This window comes from Wasmannia auropunctata, unplaced genomic scaffold (genome assembly GCF_000956235.1).
Source record: "Wasmannia auropunctata unplaced genomic scaffold, wasmannia.A_1.0 LD335998.1, whole genome shotgun sequence".
NCBI classification, from domain to species: domain Eukaryota; kingdom Metazoa; phylum Arthropoda; class Insecta; order Hymenoptera; family Formicidae; genus Wasmannia; species Wasmannia auropunctata.
In genome coordinates, this window is record NW_012026892.1 from 1,106,981 (window position 1) to 1,126,637 (window position 19,657).

The 19,657-nt window shown below is 43.4% G+C and overlaps 1 protein-coding gene and 1 long non-coding RNA gene across 4 annotated transcripts in view; one reads left to right on the forward strand and one right to left on the reverse strand.

Moving 5' to 3' along the window:
• The window catches only part of LOC105453586 (poly(rC)-binding protein 3), a 98,574-nt gene that overhangs the window by 62,925 nt on the left and 15,992 nt on the right, over positions 1-19,657 (reverse strand). The window lies entirely within an intron of this gene.
• Positions 8,590-10,301, forward strand: LOC105453585. Its single transcript, XR_974890.1, has 3 exons — positions 8,590-8,660; positions 9,002-9,040; positions 9,349-10,301. It is a non-coding gene; the product is annotated as an uncharacterized LOC105453585 (long non-coding RNA).

Here is a 19,657-nt window from a genome sequence, read left to right on the forward strand (position 1 = left end):
CCTCATTAATTTCGGCAATTCGCGCAACAATTAATTATGTAATATGCCACTGGAAAATGCGCCTGTAATTGAGAGAATTATCGTGATTACAATCTTCTTACAAAATTAGAAGAAGCGATTAAAAATACGCCTCGACAGGGTACGGCGACAATCCCTTCAACGTCGGAAGCTGCACGGCTAGAAAAGAGAGAGGAGAGCAAGATTCGCGCGCGCCTTGATCGATAGTTTGTATTGATAATGACGCAGAACAAAACTTCGGCCAACGGCTTTGCGAGGTTCCCGTCGAAGCGTCTCGCGTCTCGGGGTGCGTGAATCATAACTTAGATAGCTCTAACGCATAACTTAGCCAGTTATAACGCATAAATTACCGTGCCGCGCCCGGCGAGGGTTTATGTGGTTTATAAATATATCCCCGATTTAGCCCCGCCGCGCTCGGATGCACGGGTGGCTGTGGTTAAATTGAAAAATCATGATTTGTTCGCGCGGCGGTGGCCTTCGAGGAAACCATTGTGTTGCCCTCGCAAAAAAAAAATTACCGTGAATTTTCGATAGTGGTAGAGCAAAATAGTTCCGCTGGAAAGTTTCAACAAACTCCATTTCGCGACTATCGATTAGTTCAAGTTCAATTGGGAGCTGGATTATTTGCGAATCTTGATAAGCTATGATCATCGATAATCAGAAGTCAATATCCCGATACTAGGATAATGATTAGGATATTAATGACTTCTTACATATTATTTTTAGAAAGTCAAATATCGCTTAAAAAAATTATGAAGGACGAGCGTTAAATGCTAAAAAAAAAGAGATGCGCTTTTCCGCGATATATTTTTCGTAATTAATTCTGTCTTTTTAATATCTGGATCATCGTCGAGCTCGATGTACATAGGTGGACGCGCGAGTGTGCGGCGTTTATTACGATCAAAACAAGAGGCGCGGATCTCCACATGTATGGCAGTCTGCGCGCGCGCAATTCAGCCCGTGAGTATCCGAACGCTCGACGTCCATGTAACACCAGTATTCTGATTAAACAAAAGGATATATTGTATGTATCTTTTCGTTAGATTTCATCAAATACATCCGTGAAATTTCAATTTTCAATCCGTGCCGTTTCCCAAATCGTGACCAACATTTTTTTCATAGCTCGAGAAAAATTGTGATCGATTCTTCATCACACCAATTCATTCAAGGTCGACCTTCCATTGTATTTTCAATAATTCATTGGTCATGTAGATCATATGAATCGGTTAGTTCGATCAAAGTAATTCGTATACGATTAAAAAATCAGCGCTTTCCTCTCCTCAAAAAATTTTTCACGTGCCGGCTATACCGGCACTCAATTTCATTTCTCTATATGGATTAACAAGAATTATAACGGAAGTTTTGACGGATCGGAGAACGCTGATTTAGATGGTAAACTGATAGACCGTGCGATACCATCGCGTGCCGCTATAAGAATAGTGATTGTAATGGACTTGCCAATGACGATTAACTCAGCATACAGAACGGCTGAACCACGACGTTAACCACGATGCCAACGGCGACGGCGACGTCAACGACGATGATAGCGAAGCACTGTTTGATCGACTTTAGACCCGACAACGTGGCGATCGGACGATTGACCACAGGTTATGACGTTGGCAGATGGGTCGATTGGATTAGGTCGGTCGATCGGTCGGTCGGTCGGTTGGTCGGTCGGTCGGTCGGTCGGTTGGTTGGTAAGAGAGAAGAGAATAAAAGAAAGAGAGAGAAAGATAGAGATAGAGAAGAGAGAACAGGTGTAGAGGTTCTGGACCTGGATGATGGTACGTGGTGCGGCAGGACCGGGGGCTGACGCGACACTGCTCGCGGGCGCGTATACGCGCGCACGCCGCGCGCATCCGCCGACGCGCATATCCGGCCCTCGTTCATGTGCGCCGGCACCGATATAGCCAATCCCGGAAGGGGGATGAAGGGACGAGTGGCGCGCACCCGAAGATCGCGACCGCGCCACGGGGGTAGATCGAGTGTGACCGTGGAAATTTCGATCCGGATCGACGCCGATAAGCCGGGGCCTCATCGTTGCCCCGCGAAGGAGTACTCTTTTTCTAGGAGAAAGTGATCTTTAAACCGGCATCGAACGCCGGTATTCAGCTGACGGGTGATGTGTTTCTTGTGCATGATATGTAATAAGAGAGAGAACTCTCAATTGGTTTTACAGAGAAATATATGTCATTTTATAGCTAAAACGAAAGTTTCCCGATGGATATTCTAGGTGATTCGAATCTTTCATAACGTCGGTTACTTGAACTTTTATTTATTCTCTCTATGTCCAACTTGGTTTACTATATTATTACTCTAGTATAACTTTTTCTTTTTTTTTTTTTTTATAAAGTTGCCAAAGAATTCTTATGCAATTTTTTCATATAATTTGATATATTTTATAGAAAGAAAAATTTGGTTATACTTTTCGTAGCGTTTATTGACATTTGCTGGAACCGGCGCGGCGTAGAGATACCGAGCTATCGCGCGCTAGATAGCGTTATCGCGTTTAACACAATGTCTCGACTAAATTCCAAGTAATCTCAAAAGAGCACGTATCATTCACAAATGCGCGACTTCTTTCTACCGATAGCGAGAAAGCGGACGTTAGTCGGAGTGGAAAGGAGAAAGAAAGCATTGCGTTCGCGAACTTCTATCAGGGATACTCGATTAGAATCAACAAGGAAGTTTGCAACAGGTGAGTATGTTCGTCTTGCATACGCGATGATCCTTTCGACACAAAGCTCTCCTTATGGGACTGAATGCTCGGATAATGTTGAAAATCAATCACTGTGACGTTGAACTTCAGACAGAGAAAGAGAGAAAGTCAACAAATCCTTAATTTTTTATTTGACTAATAATCGTATAATTTATAGACAAAATCAGAAATTGTCCTAATTCACAATCAGTCTAAAAACGGATATTATATCCACTTGTATTACAATCAATATGTAATGCAATGTAAATTCTGCCAAAGTCCCCTCAGCGATCCACTATAGGCAGTCGTTTTACAGCTGTATGAAAGAGTAAGCCGGAAATCGGCATCAGTACCGGATTGGTGCGTTGGTACGCACGTCACAATGGTCATGTTGTTTCTGTTCCCGCGAGGGGAAAAATTCGCGGATAAAGTGGAAACGCCTGGAAAGCAGCCGGCGGCGGCGAAGCGAAAGTAAGGAGAAGCGACAGGGAACGTTCAGTGATATACCTCCTCGTGCATTCGAGAGTAGATATGCGCAGTGATGCGTCTCGACGAATGCACCCGCGAGCTGCACGTTCCCCAACACGACGGAGAAGTTTCTGACAATTATAAAAAAAAACGGATAGCTGGGACGCCGGGAGAATAAAAGCGTTCGTGGAGAGCTTGCGGGTTCCTCAGTCGCGCTATATTAACGCGGAATTCCGATTCAGGGTAGAAACCTTAGACATAAATTTTTTGTAAAACTTACACACTGTAAAATCTAAATCACATAGCATTCAGGTGTAAATGTCTCGGCGATATTTTATATTTTACAATTTTTGATGTATATATTTATATACATAAAAAATTATGAACATACATTTACGTATAGAAATATAACGTGTACAATGTGTACTTATTTTTAGCACTGACTTCGATCTTTATTTAAATATTTTTTAATCAGAATGTTTCTGAATGTCCTTGTTGAGTGTCCTCTCCTTCAAGTCAGATTGTGAATAATAACCTTTCGCAATCATTCCGCGTGCGCGGGCGCGCGTAAATTTTACCATAAACAAAACACTCCTGTCTGACAAATAAGAATCGTAATCACAGTCTGGTGGATATTTAGCATTAAACAGGGATGTAAATTGAAGTTTCTTGTCTTGTGAATGCCAGTAAAAGACGTTATTTCAAGCGCTCATCGTTAAGCCGTATCAAAGTAAATTAAAGTAAGGCGGTATAGAGGCAATTGTTTTGATTTCCTTGAAATGTGAGCGCCGCATGAAGCTGGACCGCGCGCAAATAAATGATTAATTCGAGAATTAAGTTCACAAAGGGAAGCGCGACCGTTATTTACTCTTTTCACTGGATCGTCTCTCGCTTTTCATAATCGGATTCCGCGTCGGTGTCTCCCCGGACGTGGTATCTTCTCGTTATATCGGGAATTGTCTTTCGCATTGTTCCTTTTGTCCTTAAGCGCAATCGATCTCGTGATCGCCGGTTACGTGTATAATTTATAAGCTGCTCGCTGATTAAATCTCAGCGTTTGATTGGATTATTTAAATTCATTGGTAGACAGCATGATGGCTCGTGAAAAATGGTTGATTAACTTCAGAAAACGGGTCTGTTGACGTTCAAAAGGAAAACGCCATGTTTATCGCGTTGTTAAACCTGCGGATGTTAATTAACATGCAGGATAAATGCCAGATTATTAAACAAATAATACGATATTCCTATATAATTTTGCACAATATTTACGTGATCAAGCGACTGTGAAATAATCATTACTTTATTGCAGTTGAATTTTTCTCCCGATTTTTATTTTCTCCGATACAGAATAACGGTCACACGTGCATTGTTACACGTGGATGTTATCGGTCTGTGGCGAAACGTTACGTGATACCTGGCAGTTTTTATCGGGTGCGTTTTCGGATGCGTTCGATCGGGGGTATTTCGCGTTATGTTCGCCGACAAATCGTCGACAAGGGCGAGGGCATTTGGGAAAGGGTGAGTGAGAGAGGGGAGAGAGAGAGAGAGAGAGAGAATGCGTCAGAACGCGAGAGCGCGCGTTGGCGTGAACCACGTTGCGACACGGGCCGACACGTGTGCGCACGGACACACCTTTAGTTCGCGGCTTGACGAAGCTCGACATTAAAGAGCCTCTCGCAATATCGGGGGCGTAGCACAGGTTGGAGAGCGACTTGGCAGGACCCGGAGGATACGGAGAGTGTAATGTAAACTAATTAGCAACGAGTCTGTGTCAATTAAGCCCGCTAGAGTGCCTCTCGCACTGACATTCCGCCGATGGGGAAGGCCCTGCTGCGCAGGCATCTCGCCGTGACAATGATGTATACCGGGTCCATAAAGATCGAAAACTATTGACGGGAAGTGGATGGAAACTATGTCCCCGTGTATTGGATTTTCGTCTTGGAAATTTAATTTTTTTATACGTAAAGTTTAATCGTAAAATTCTTCAACATATAGTTATATTTAAACGTATTGATCGTGAGATTTAGATACTTTCGTTTTGATTTTCGTTATTTTTCTGTAGTAAAAATGATAAATTGTCATTATAATCCATATTATCTTTTTTATTGCTTGTTGTCTTTCCCCTCTCTCTCTCTCTCTCTCTCTCTCTCTCTCTCTCTCTCTCTCTCTTTCTCTCTCTCTGATCCGATTATTTGTGTAGTCCGCGTTTTGTGGAACGACTATTAGCAAAGCAATGAACATTGGGTTCGCCGTTCACGCGAGCTTAATGCCGCGGATGTAACGCGCTAATAGGAAAATACTAAAACGGGAAATTACGTTCGTCCCATGACGTCGGCCGTATATGCCTGATCGTGCGCGGCTCGCAATTATCTCATCTACGGCGGACGGCCTCCGGAATCGTGCTTTCAAATTCACGGCACGTTGCAGAGAGTACTCGGTGATCCGATACTTCGATAATTCGGACGCACGTTTCGACGACATGTGGTTCGCACCTCGGTCCACAAGAGCGTACATATATTATCCTTACGTGCCTGCAGTACGTCCCTAACGTTTATCGCTTTGTCAAAAAGCAATCGATTGAATTGGGTGAGCTGCATGAGCAGCGAGTGGTGGTTTAATCAGTTATAGGCGGAGCGACAGTTCTATGATAGCGTCGTAATATTTTGAAGGGATAAACGAATCAAAGGGACGCTCAAAAAATGTCACATCATCGTTAAAGCTGGAACGATAAATCATTATCAAGCCATCCTACAAATAATATCGTTTTTCTGCGTGGTTGGAACGTATTCGTCATTTCAAAGTCAACTAAATTTCTCAAACGAGACATTGAAAAATTGATGATAGGACTCGCAAATCTAACAAATAATAAATGAAAGGAGCGGTGCATATATGTATACGAGTCGGCGCGATAAATAATAAATAATTGTAAAATTGATAAATGAGCGACATATCGTTATACATAATAAAGTGTATAATAAATAATATGTAACTGATTATGCGAGTAAAAAATTCATTCTCTCAGCATGCAAAATTATCTCGAGAGATAACGACGCCACTTACGAAACCATGTGATAATTCTAGCGTCGGTGTTGCACGCGAAATTATCTAAATGTTGTCAACGCTACTCTCTTTCGTTCCGGCCCTTAAACTGTAACGCAAATCCTACAAATCCACCGGCTAGAACAACCGGAGAGTAGCGAAGTTTGATTCGCTTCGAACGCATCGTTTGCAACATCCCGCGCGCATTTCCACATTCATCGAAATCCGGCATACCGCACGGAACTTTGGCAACTTCGATCGTCCGAGCCGAGATGCAATTGCGGGATTAATCAACGTCGCGCGCACACGAACACGCGCGCGCGCTCGCTCGTGCGGATGTACACACGCGATTCTCACGTACTGGCCCCGCGCGCGCGACGGTACTCGGGTACTGCACGGTCGATACTCGCCTTGCACACCCGCGCATACACATACACACACAAGCACGCACACATGTCGGGACGGCCGCTATTTTATTCATAATTCGAGATATGATTCCCACAACGCGCCGGGCTGCCGTCACTTATGCATTATCCAGTCCGGAGCGGATGACGTCTTTCCTCTTTCCCGTCGTGCCAATCGCCCGTGCCGCCGTTGCCGCCACCGCCTCGGTCGCCTCCGTCGTCTCCGCCATCGCGACACGCGACTGCATCAAAGTGGATTTATGTGACGGAAAACCTGCCGATATCTGCCTCTTGCGACAAACATTTTCTTGAGTGCACAGCGGGTACGTATAGCCCTCCTCTATATCCGATTTCGCGAACAGCCGCTGCTATCTCGCTAAAAGCGCGCGGCGGCCGCTCGCTTCCCCACCGGAAGGAGACCGATAAATCGGTTCCGAGAATCGCGTTTTCGAGAAAGGAGCGGAAGATCTTCTCTCAGAGGCCATACGCGACAAAGTTCTAAACGAGAAAGGATCTAACAAGTTTCGTTCTTTCCAAGTGTTCGGAAAGTACATGTGAATTATATTTACCGACCTTTCCTTTTAACTAGCAAAGCTAGCCATTCAATATTTCACTTTAATAAAATAGCCTGAGCTATTACTTTTCAATCGCATTTACAAATTAATGATCGTAATTTTTTAATTATTAATTTGGTCAATAATTTAATGTTAATTTTATTATAGAATAATATAGTAATACCATTTCCATAATAAATGATATAAAAGCTTTTTCATAAATGATATTTCTATGTTTATTTTCTTACTTTCAGGAATACGAGCGGTAAATATGCGAATAATATATACAAAATAGAGAAATTTCCTCTTTAAACACGGAAGAAAAGATTTAGCTGTTACATCATTTCGTAATTAAAAAGGCTCTTTGTATGTAGATATATAATGTAATTTTGAAACTTTTCTGAATTAAAATTGAATTTATTATACAACCGGAAGGTTGATAATGAAATTTCCAATGAATTTTACGATTAAATCTAATGTTTTAAACTTATGATTTAATAAAAATGTTTGTGACATTTAAATGTCGAAATTGTCACGTATATTCTGCAAGAGAAAAAACTATTCACGTTTTCTTTTTAAGTAAATAAATCTTTGCGTAACGTGGATGTACTACATATAAATTTTGTATTGTTGAACAAACACTTTTCACATACGAGTGACTGTAAATAAGATTTCCGATGGGACGTAGACGCTAAAGTAAAAGTTTCATGAAAAATCACGCGGATATCGATCTATGCTTGCCGTTCCGGCCATCTTAGAAGTCTTCCGCGCTTGACGGCTTTAAACCCGCGGTTAATAAGGACTTCATCAAGTTACCGAGATCTACGAAGTAGAGAAGTTCTCTCTCTCTCTCTCTCTCTCTCTCTCTCTCTCTCTCTCTATTTCTCTCTTTCACCCAAGTGAGATTGCGCAGATTTTGCAGATTATATCGCGAAATTGGCTAACCCCGTAATCACGAGTAAATTCCACGAAAATTCGACGTTACAAAATGGATATCGCGAAAATGGATAGCCGAGGAATTATCCGATCAGGTAAAATATTACGGTTCTCTCGCGATGGGGCAAACGCGCGCGCGCGAGTCGATCACTCGTGAATTGTTTTTATAAACATCCGGATTATTTCGCGATAAAGTGAGAATTTTTCACTCTCGAAACTTTCAACGCGTCGAAGATCGCGCGATGAGAAGTTGCGAAAGCAGATTTCCCGCGCAGACATAATTCTCCGGCAACCTGAAAAGCCGACGCATAATATTCCCTCGGCGTTCGAATAGCCATTTTACCGCGTCTAAAATAACAACGTCGAATTATTCTCAATGTCGTCTATTCCCGAAGGACGCAAGCCGCCAGAGGCACATGATAATGGGACGACTGAGAAACAGAGCTTTGTTAAAGCTTTAAGCGAATCGCGAGTATAGTAAAATAACTCAAAAGTGCTCAAGAAGACGTTACGAAGGCACACTTGCATCTTATTACTTAAGAGGTATACGAAAAAGTAAAAAAAATTAATTAACAATATTAAATTACAAATTAAATATCACGTGTCTTTTAATGGCATTAATAATTGGATTGATAGGTACATGACTACAGTATTAATTTTGTTGAATTAAATATGATTCTTTTTTTCTCATTCACGATTGCAGTTCTATATATATATATATATATATATAAGAGTGGCTTTGGAATTCTTGACAAATAAAAGTGTAAATTACACTATTTAGATCATTATAAAATTATAAATTACACTATTCAGAATTAAATCAAACTTTTCCTCTAAACTCAATTCTCTTAATTTAGGAGTTATTGTATTCTCTCTGTTTACAGATCTCCGCATGTTGGGAATTGAATGTTGCAATACGTAATGTACGTATATCTGATTAAACTTTCGCAATGATATAATATACATTTTAACGTTTAATCTCCCCATTGACCTCGTCCGTGGTCACCACAGTCATGCAATTACGATATTAACCACCGCAATTGTAACAATATCGTTGCCGCGCATTCCACGATCCACGAGATTCGCTTCTATTCTCTCTCTCCCTCTTCCTCTTCCTTCCTCTCTCATTCTGTCTTTCACCTTTCCTTATCACATTTTCCTTCTCTCTCTCTCTTTCTCTCTCTCTCTCTCTCTCTTTCTATTTTTTACACTTTATAACTCTTTCTTATAGCGACAAAAGGGGCAAATGATTTTTACGTTGACACCCCGCGACGTCATGAGGGGATGAAGAACAAGCGGCACCGCGCCGTCTAAGTCCCAAAGGACAGCATGAGGACAACGAGAGAGACGGCGAAGGTAGAGCTCGTGCAGGGTCGGCGAAGAGGCGCTTCGAGCAGAAGGAAAAGAGCGAAAGAAGAGAGGCAGGAAGAACGGTCGAGAAGACGACGCGGGGACGACGACGACGGCGGCGACGGCAGAAAAGGGGACCGAAGGGAAGGTGCGAGAGGGGCAGAGATGCGGAGGAGTGTTACAATAGCTTGCAGATTGGAGAGGCAGACGTACAGTCCCTGACCTAGCCGCCGTACAGTCCGCCCAGAAGGTTACGGGACGGGGATGCCACGTGAAATGATGCGTCGCGCTTATCTCTCTCTCCCTCTCTTTCTCTCTTTCTCTCCTCCGTCTCTCTCCCTCTCTGTCTCTCTCTTTCTCTCTCATCTGTCCTACTCGCACTCCCCGCCTGATCAAACCACCATATTACTACTTGTACAAATATATCCCGCCCGCAAGAGCAGACGGGAATCTGTCCCCGGTGGTTCTCAACCTGGTTGATTGAAGTCACCGGCCGGCTGCCAGTTGGCCTCTGCGGATGAATCATCCGTCGTCGTACTTCTGAGAAGATTCCGGGGATCAAACTGATAGCTTTGGTCTCGGGTGCGACATGGGCTTTATGCGGAATGATCTACTACGGTCAAACGGTAGTTAGAACACGTCGGCTTACAGACCGTATATATCCATCCAACGGGATTTTCACGTCACAATCCTAGCGCGACAACGTTAATACAACCACTTTCTCGATACACAAAGAAATTGATATTTAGAGATCAAAAGACATCTCTTAACGTATATGTATGATACTTTCGTAACTTAGCAGAAATAAAAAAATGTTGTTTTCACTGCAAAAAACACGAAGAGTCATCTTTTTGCTATGAAATTTGCTAATTTAAAAAATTCGAGACTTTCTCACTAAAATTTACAGAGGCGAAGGAATACAATGATATTGGAAGGTGAATTCGTAGCGAAGGGAATATTCGTTTGCTCATAATCGGCAAAACCCTGATCGGACCTGACCACGGCACTTGTCGAGCCCACGAAATCAATCTCGGCGATTTCGTATGACAGCCCAAGCGAGCAACGCAATTACCGGGACTATTATCGACTCCATTCCGGCCCCTTCCGGCAGGGAGAGAGGGTAGAGGGCAAGGGAAACTTCGCAGCGTGACTCCTTCAGCGTGATCCAAACGGCCGACGCTCCTCCCGGCTTTTAATTTCTCGTTCTGGTTTCCGGTTTGGCGTGCTGGAAAAGTTTCGAGACGGAAGTTGCACCACCGCGCCGCTCAGGGATGCTTTGAGCAGGAAGAAGAAGTCCGTCTCGAGGTCGGTTTGGATGCCGTAGCTCTGGGGCGTAATATTGATCATGGCGTGGGCGAGAAAGAGAGACAGAGAGAGAGAGAGAGAGAGAGAGAGAGAGAGAGAGAGGGCGGCGAAAGGGGGACGAACGAGACGAGGGGGGCAGGTGGGGTGTCTGCGCTCCCTCTCGTTCTCCTCGCTCTCCGCGGTAGCACAGGGGGACGAGAAAGCGGCGCGAGAGGGCAGAGGAACCAGCTGAAGCGTTACAACGGGCCCACTCGCTGCATACACGCGTCGGGTATACCGGGTGTTCGTTAAAAAGAAGATTTATTTTGCCGAAAATTGTGTTTCTCTAACCCCTGCTTTATTTTCTGTCTAATCAGAAAGTATTTTGACAGAAGGTATTCGAGGTATACACGTTTTTTTCAATTAAGACAAAATGAATGGAGTTTATCCTGAGCGATATTTATTACGACTCCAAATGTATGTTTTCGACAGTGACTAAGTTCTCCTCGTATTATAGCTAGAGCCATAATTTACCGAAAGGAAGTAACTTAAAGGATACAAAGAATTGTTGTACTGGTTAAAAGAACGCAGACGGTGCTGCGGGTTCTCGGTATAGTAGAAAGAGTAGAGTTGTTAATGAGTAGAGCGTCAGTTAATTTAATCATCTAAAACAAAATGCCATTGGGAATTTTTCAGAAATACAAATAAAATGGAAGAGAGAAAGAATATGATACATTCCATTGTTTTATAATTACAAGCATTTACGTGCGAAAGTATTTCACGTACAGGAAGAAGGTCGCTATCGCGATGCAATACATTGCAACAGAGCGCTCGTGATCCGCGCGGTGCGCTGTCAATCATCAAATTCTCAGTATGAACCCGGCAAGGCTTTACCCTACCTTTCATTACGAGCATTTTTCCGGCTGAGAACCGCTGGGACTGTTTCAGTCAGGATCGAAATGACAGTCTGGGCGAGAGGCGCGAGAGCTTTGAAAGCTCTCCTCTCTTTCTCTTTTCTCTCTCTCTCTCTCTCTCTCTCTCTCTCTCTCTCTCTCTCCCTTTCTCTCTCTCCCTCGATAGGGAGAGTTTCTGTGCAGTACGATATGGGATATCGCGTTCACGTATGCACACGTGTATCGAGCGAGCAAACTCGCCCGAGTGTACGAGTAATCGTTCGAGCGTGTGGGTGTGTGCAAAAAAACTCTTTTGAGAGAGTGAGAGAGAGAGAGAGAGAGAAGCGAGGGAGGACTTACAATACAGCCATGCAGGTTGGAGGCCATAGAAAAGCCTGTCTGGCTTAAAGGGTCAGGTCTCGGACCGCGTGCGAAGGGATCCGCGAACGTCATTATTGAGAATAAATCTTTTCCGAATGCCAACGTTTCGCGCAAGTAGTGCGTAGGTTAGAGAAAGAGATAAGTTTTAAGCACGGAAGTAGATTTAAGTGCTCTCTGCGCGAGCTCTGAATGAAAAAATTACTACTTCGTTCGAATAGAATCTGTATACACATATGTGCCGCGTGGGGATGAGAAAAGTATAAACAATCCGATAGTACTGATGTTCAGTACTGATGTTCAGTTTATATATAACATTTCAATATTTTCCCATACAACATTTGCAATTTATTGTTCGTATGTATAACGTTTAAATATCGTTCTTTCGCATTTAGCTAAATGCGTTTGATTCCGAGTTTCATTTACTCAACATGAATATGACGTTCGAATGTTATCATGCGCTGAAGAATAAGCGGCTACATTTAGCGTTATGTGGGATGCGAATACAACGGCTGAGTAAACAAGTCCATGTTGGAACATGACAATTGCAATGGATGTTGCATCCTTGCATGTAAGCTGAAACTCACGATGAAAGTTTTTTTTTGCTAAAAATAATAAAACAAGCAGAGAGGGAGAGAAAGAGAGAGAGAGAGAGAGAGAGAGAGAGAGAGAGAGAGAAAGTCACACAGTGACACAGAGAAACAGGGTGATATGCTCGAACGAGGGCTGCAGCAGCCGAAGGGGGTAGGTGCGCAGCACAAAGGGTTGTGCAGCTGCCATAGTCGAGACCTCTCCAATTATGGCTCTGGTCTCCCCTCATGTGTGTGACGTCGGCGGCGTTTCATTAATTTTAATGAAATATTCTTAACACTCCCGTCGGATCTCGATATAGGCTTAGTAAGGCCCAGGTATACATTTAAAGAGGGTCTTTTATCATACTTTCGTAATCCACCACGAAAAACGAAAAATGTAGCGTAACAAAAGAGGAGTATAATTATCGCAAACCACGAATAACGTTTATCCGGTCTGATAAAGCGAGGAATTTCGATAATAACGTCCATGTACGGATGGGAACAAGTGAATATATATAATATTAGACTGGATAATACATAAATCTACCATTATCAGACCGAGAGCTCGCGTTGCGGAATCGCGCGGGAAGAGCTCCACGTAATCTCGTTGTTTACGGAGGCCGGGAATTGCGACGTCGCGAAGACACCGCCGGAGAATTTTGCGAGGAAAAGGAGAGAGAAAATGATGTCTGTATGAGCCTCTGCTCCTACGTAGGAGACGGAACAAGTTTTATTGCCATGGCTGCATCGTTGCACATACGCGCGCGCACGTGGTAGAGGGGGCGGTAGGGGGGGGGGGCGGAAGAGGAGGGCGTTAGGGGAGCTCTCTGAAGCTTTTAATTGCGTCACGTACCATCCTCAAATTTAAATGTTTGTCGGCAACGCGAGGTTAGGCCTCGCTCCTCATTTCGCCCGGGCAAGATAGTGGGACGACGAAGGCGGATAGGAAACTTATCGGTATGCCGAACACGCCGTTCCTAAACCACCTATTATCATATTTATGATGTCTTCCCATTTCTGTAAGGGAAAGAGGAAGGAGGAAGAGAGAGAGAGAGAGAGAGAGAGAGAAGGAAACGATAGAGAGAGGGGAGGAGAGAGGGAGTAGCTTATACGCTCACCGTATCGACTCCCCAAGGTGCATATTCCTCCGCGGGACCTCCGCCATAATCGAATGGGATTAAGCCATTATCGGGATCATATTTTTCCTCTCCGTTATAGGAGATCGCATCGCTCGAAATTAGTATGTGTTTTAATGGCCGAGCAACCTTCGTTTATTACTTGATAATTATGAATAACTATTATAGATGTTTATTATTAACCTGACCTACTCCTTTTTTTCCATAGGTTGCTTCTCCAGTTTTATCCCGATCCCTCTTACGCTCGGACTGCAGATAAGACTTTGACACGACGCGTAAGGCTCCCGTGTGCCTCGTGCGATTATGGAATTAGAAGGAAAACCGTGTTGAGAGATAAGTTTAGACGCGGCTCAGGATAGGCAAGTGTCATGCAGCAACGTGCGACACATTCGAAGTTTTATGTAATGTACCGAGAGAGACAGAGACAGAGAGAGAGAGAGAGAGAGAGACGCGAGAATCAGTCTCAGCTTTCCGTAGGCGACCTTCGCGTGTGTTAAGTTAATATCACCCTTAGAAACTTACAAGAAGCATTGTAGCTTGGTCAGCGATATCGGCACCGGTCGCCGAACTTCCACCATACGAAGGGAAAACGAAAGTTCGAGGGGCTTTCAAACTGTGACGTTACGCGCGAATATATCGCCGTGTTATGGTTTGGTGCTTTTGAACGGGGAAGTTAAACACGGGGTGGCAGGCAAAGCGAGCGTACAAAGTACACTTTGCCTCCTGTTAGCAGGATTAATAACTACGCCACAGCTGACTCCCTCCGTCACGTATAGTATATAGTTATGAACAGAAAATTATGCCTTGCTCGCGCGCGACGAAAAGTTGTCCGATAAATAAATGATCAATATAGATATTTTTCGTCATTACTAAAGTGTTGAAAGGGACAGCTGTAATTATATTCTTTATAACGCCGTTGAAATGATTCGCGTTTTTCATGCTCAAGCATCCCACTAACTGAATTTTATTTTGGGATCCAGTCACCGTATCTTAAATTGGTGCGTTTTACGTGGATCTTTAATTCTGGCTTTTCGAGGCGTTTCCGATAAAGTCACCAGGGTGATACATTACGTGACTACCGCCACGTCAAAAATACATCGTGGCCTATCTTGACTACTGCGTTTTGGAGAGCCAGGGTTAAGCGGTGTCACGGGGCGGTATCGGCATGAATGTTTCATGAGGCCGCTTCACTTCCACACGCGCGAGATCGCACACGCACGTGTGCGTGCTCGTGTTTGCCGGGCGACAATCCAGGAACGCGCACCTAAATCATTGTCACCTCACTGATTGGCCGGTGTCCATGGCGCTTGTGAAAAAAAAGAGAGAAAAAGTCCCAAACTCTCTGGCCGCGTCTTTTCGTGCATGGGCGATCGTTCGTTTGTGTTTACCGCGGAAATGGTGAATCAGAAAGGTAACGAGAGAATTTAATTTCCTCCATGAAGAAAGAAATTATTTTACTAGAGAGGATAGAGATTGTAACTATGTTGACGTACGTTTAGTGATCCTTTTGATTTCTTGAAAGATATTAACTTAAAATAAACTCGCAAAATTGCTCTTTCTTTTTATAATATGTTTATAATATGTTACTTATTTTTCTAGGATTGATTATTTTTATTCCTTTATAATATTGATATCTTTAGACTTTTATTTGCTTTCATGCAATTTTACTTTCAAATCGCGATAAACGTGCATATAAATTATATCTATTTTTATGAATTAATGAAACTTCATCCTTGTTGTTTCAATATTTCTTACGCAATTTTCTGTATTAAAAATAAAAATGTATGTAATTCATTTCATCATGTCTTTGAAGAAAAGGTGATAATTACGGAAAGTGAGAAGTGAAGAAGATATAATACACATTCTGGGCTATAAAAATACTTTATATTAATCCATAAAAGATTCGAGACCGAATAGACGCAAGTTTTTTTTTTAGAAGCCGAACGAGACACCTGTCGAATGAACGATTAATTTGAATCGCTCGACGTGTTCCCAATCGACGACGTTTTGGCAGTTTTAGGTCGCGCGCATTGTTTATTGAAAATATGCCGGCACGTCGTCGCGTCATCGGCAAAGCACGGGCGCGATTGAAGACAAGAAAATTGGACCCGCGCTTACGGCCCAAAAGTCAAGAATTCACACAGCCCCGGCACAAAGCAAGCCCGGAATAAATTGCGCGAGTCGCGCCATGGCAGCCTTTTCAGAATACCATCGGAAGTACACGCGCCTGAAGGATACCGGGACCGCTGCTCCTGACAACTTCGCGCGGCGCGAAGCTTGGCGAACAATGGGAGGATGTCGAAACTTGTGCGAAACGAGTACATATGTACAATGAAGTGTCTTGCGATATTGCCGGGAATATTTTCCGCACAATTAACCGTCCTAGTTTTTACTGCCTGTTTTGCATTCTAAATGTAGCTAAGTAATTCCAACCCCGTGTTAGCATTGAAAACGTTATACGTGTTAAATGAATAAAAACACGAGGATTAAAAGCTTATTGTTAAATATATAGGAAAATTCAAAATGTTCTCAACGATGAATAAATAATATTGTGTGTGAAACTCGATTAGTAACATCAGTTTTATCATTGAAATCTTGAAAGATATCCGACTCAAGTATAAAAAAAATAATTCTTCAACACTCGTTAAACGATGGAAAACGCGCTGCTACTAATAATGGCGATCCAATGGGTCAGCGTTTGAAAAACTCGTTGCAAGAGATGCAATTCTCTTTGAATGGGGACGGGCGGGGACAAAAGTCCGATGCGACGCGAGACAGACGCTCGGCGCGGTTTATTTTCCATCGTCCCGATACATCCCGAGATTGCAGATCCGGCCGATTGATCTCGGATGAATATTTAAGCCTGTGGCACACTAACGTATCCTTTCCGCCGCCTTACTTTCCCCGTCATATACCTTCTCTCTCCACACACGTACCACGCGCACACATATACACGCGGAACGGTATATATCGGCATCGCCAAAGGATAAAATTTCCGAGGGGATGTTGATAACGTTTAGCGTATAGAGACTTTTTCATTCCGCTCCTGAACCTGCCAGAATTTATTGGGGGCCGTGAAAATCACGTTGGCGATAAAAATACGAATGCCGATATCGATCGTTAATACGTGAACGAAAATATTACGAACTTAATTACGGGTGCGCGACGTGCAATTTAAATTCCTATATTTCATTTTACTTTTCCGTCGTTATTAAATAACGTGGATACACACGGCGGCGTTCGCGCCCGGGCTCTTCTGCGGCCGTACGTTTACCAAGTTCTTCCTAGGATTTTTTACGCCTGTTATGTCGCGCGTATATCGTCGCACCTACGCGAACCGCTTCGTACGTCGCGCAAATTAAATTTTATCGGCCAAGTTCCACCGCGGGTGGTATAAGCGGAAGTCCGTGGGCAAATTACATCCGATAAACGCGTTCAACGTTTTTTCGCAACAACGAGGCGAAACTTTTCGCCTCATCTCAGTGCGGCTAAAAAAAAAACAATAAAGTAACACGAGAACTCAATTCGCAAAATATCGGATAGGAGATACATAATAGGCGTACTTTCATTAAATTTTAATTCTCTCGGGTAGTAAGTATATAAAATTACAAGTATCTAAAATTGCGAATACACGCCATCAGGAATGGATATCGTTGTATTCATTGTTGAGAAATAATTAACAAACAACGTTAATTGTGTAACTTCCCTCGCCGTGCGTCATAAACATAATTCTCATGAAATTCTAGCTTGAAGCCGGGGAAATACCGTTTCTCTGGAGCATCCGCGTGATATTATGTGGGATTGTTTGCGTGTACACATCTCCCAGAAAGATGAATGCAAATATCAAGGTGCAATTAGATGCATTTTCCGAAAAAGCGTTTTAAGTTAAAGTTTACAGTGGATCCACTTAACTAATTTCTGTATTCTCTTGTTCTCTGTATGTTACGTTAGATCTTATCCTTTGACTTCGTATTTTCACTTTTCTTACTCGCAACATCATAATACGAGGACAACAATAGTAATTTTGTAACTACATAAAAGCACAGAGTCTTTTCAAGTCACAAAACTCTGGATGCTCTTATTGTAAATTATTCATCTATTTTGTTTATTGTGTCCCCTCGTTATATCTAATTATGTTATATCTAATTTCATCGAGCGGTCGATGTCATTGTTCTCGTACATCTCATAGAACGCAAGTTTTTAACGTAGACATTTAAATCGGTTAGTAAAGTAAATTTGAAAAACCTCATAAGTAAAAAGACTTAACAATAATGTAATAATATAAGGCTCAATGATTAACAAATTGTAGACATATGTAGAATAGGAAGCCAAAGCAGTTAAATGTAAATTTTAACTTTTATAAAAATATTTGACAAAATTAATGCCAAGACATTTTTATCTACTTAGTTGCGTTATCGAAAATTCACGCACAACCGTACACCGAGATGGATAACACCTAACGAATCTCGTTTACGGAATTCGTTAGCCGATCGCCGCAAACGGTAGTTCCCCGTTGCCACATTGTTAAATCCACTGTAAGCTTTCGAACGGCATAAATCACATCCCCGATATCATAGTGCGCGGCCAAACACAAAGGACTTTACGCGAGTCATCGAGGTGGGTGCCGGGGAAATTCGAAATACTCAGCGAAACTCAGGGAAACGCCGCAGACCGTTGCATTGCGCCGCGCCGAGCGGCTGATAAAATTATGATAGAGCATCAATCCCCCCTAATGGAATAACCAGGAAATATCAGCTAAGCTCAAGCTATAAGCCGATAACTTCACAGATATTTCACCGATCTCCATAATTCTGGGCGACGAAGCGAAAAGTAAATATCGCGCTCGTTAAATTTATCAACTCATACAGTTTCTTAATGTATAAGAACAATGACAGACGTAGATTGGCTTTCACATTATGTCGATCATTGTCCTCAACGTCGCGATTCTTTGAAAAATGACATTGTACGTTAGTTAGACGTGTCCGTTAATAGATTCCATATATAAATGACAGAATACGTTCAGTTTTAAAGAATGTAACGTCAGTTCTCCGTTTATATACTGATGGTATCATTTTTATTTCTGTGAGAAAAGCGTTCCAACGATCGAAATTTCAATTAAAACGGGAACATATATACGACATATCTCTCGATCGAGATATTTTCAGAAATAAAATAAATGCATCCCGCGCGCGCGTTCGTATGTCTGTATGCGTGTGCGCGAGGGATGTATAAGCGCACACCCTATCGTCTGGACCGGCGTTACGTCACGAAGTCAAGGAAACGGTGATAGGCCGCCGCTGCGCCAGAAAGAGAAAGGGGGAAGCGGCGAATGAGGCGGTCAGGGCAGCGAGGGGAGAGAGAAAGTGAGTGAAGAGGGTTGCGGAGATAGGGGCGCGCTCGCGGGCGCGCGAGAGAGAGAAAGAGAGAGAAAGAGAGACGTGACGCGTGGCATCACGTGGTGTATTGATCGTTGCGCAGCATCCACGAGAGCCATTCCTACCTACTGCTGCCAACCTTCCTACCTACCCCAAGCACTCTACCTCTACCTCCCTCACACTCCGTCTGCAGTCACTCGCTTCCCCATCTCCCCTCCCCTCCCCCTCGCTTTTCCCTTCGCCCTCTTCATTCACTCGCCCCTCCCCTCTCTCCCCCCCGGAACCTCCATTCTCCTCTCCGACCTCCGCTTCTGCAACAAACCCCTTCTCTCCCTCAAACCCTGTCCTCCCTGCCGGCGCTTCTCGACCGCTCTTGACGAAACCCCGTCAGACATCCATCCTCGTGTATCCAGCGAGTTAATTATTAAATGCATCGTCGTGCCTGCCGGGTAGCCTCCCCCTCCTCCCCGCGTCACACACCTCCTCTTTTCACCCTCGCTGGTCCACGCGAAGTCTTCCCCTCTCCCCGCCGTCGTACACCCCCTCGGTTTT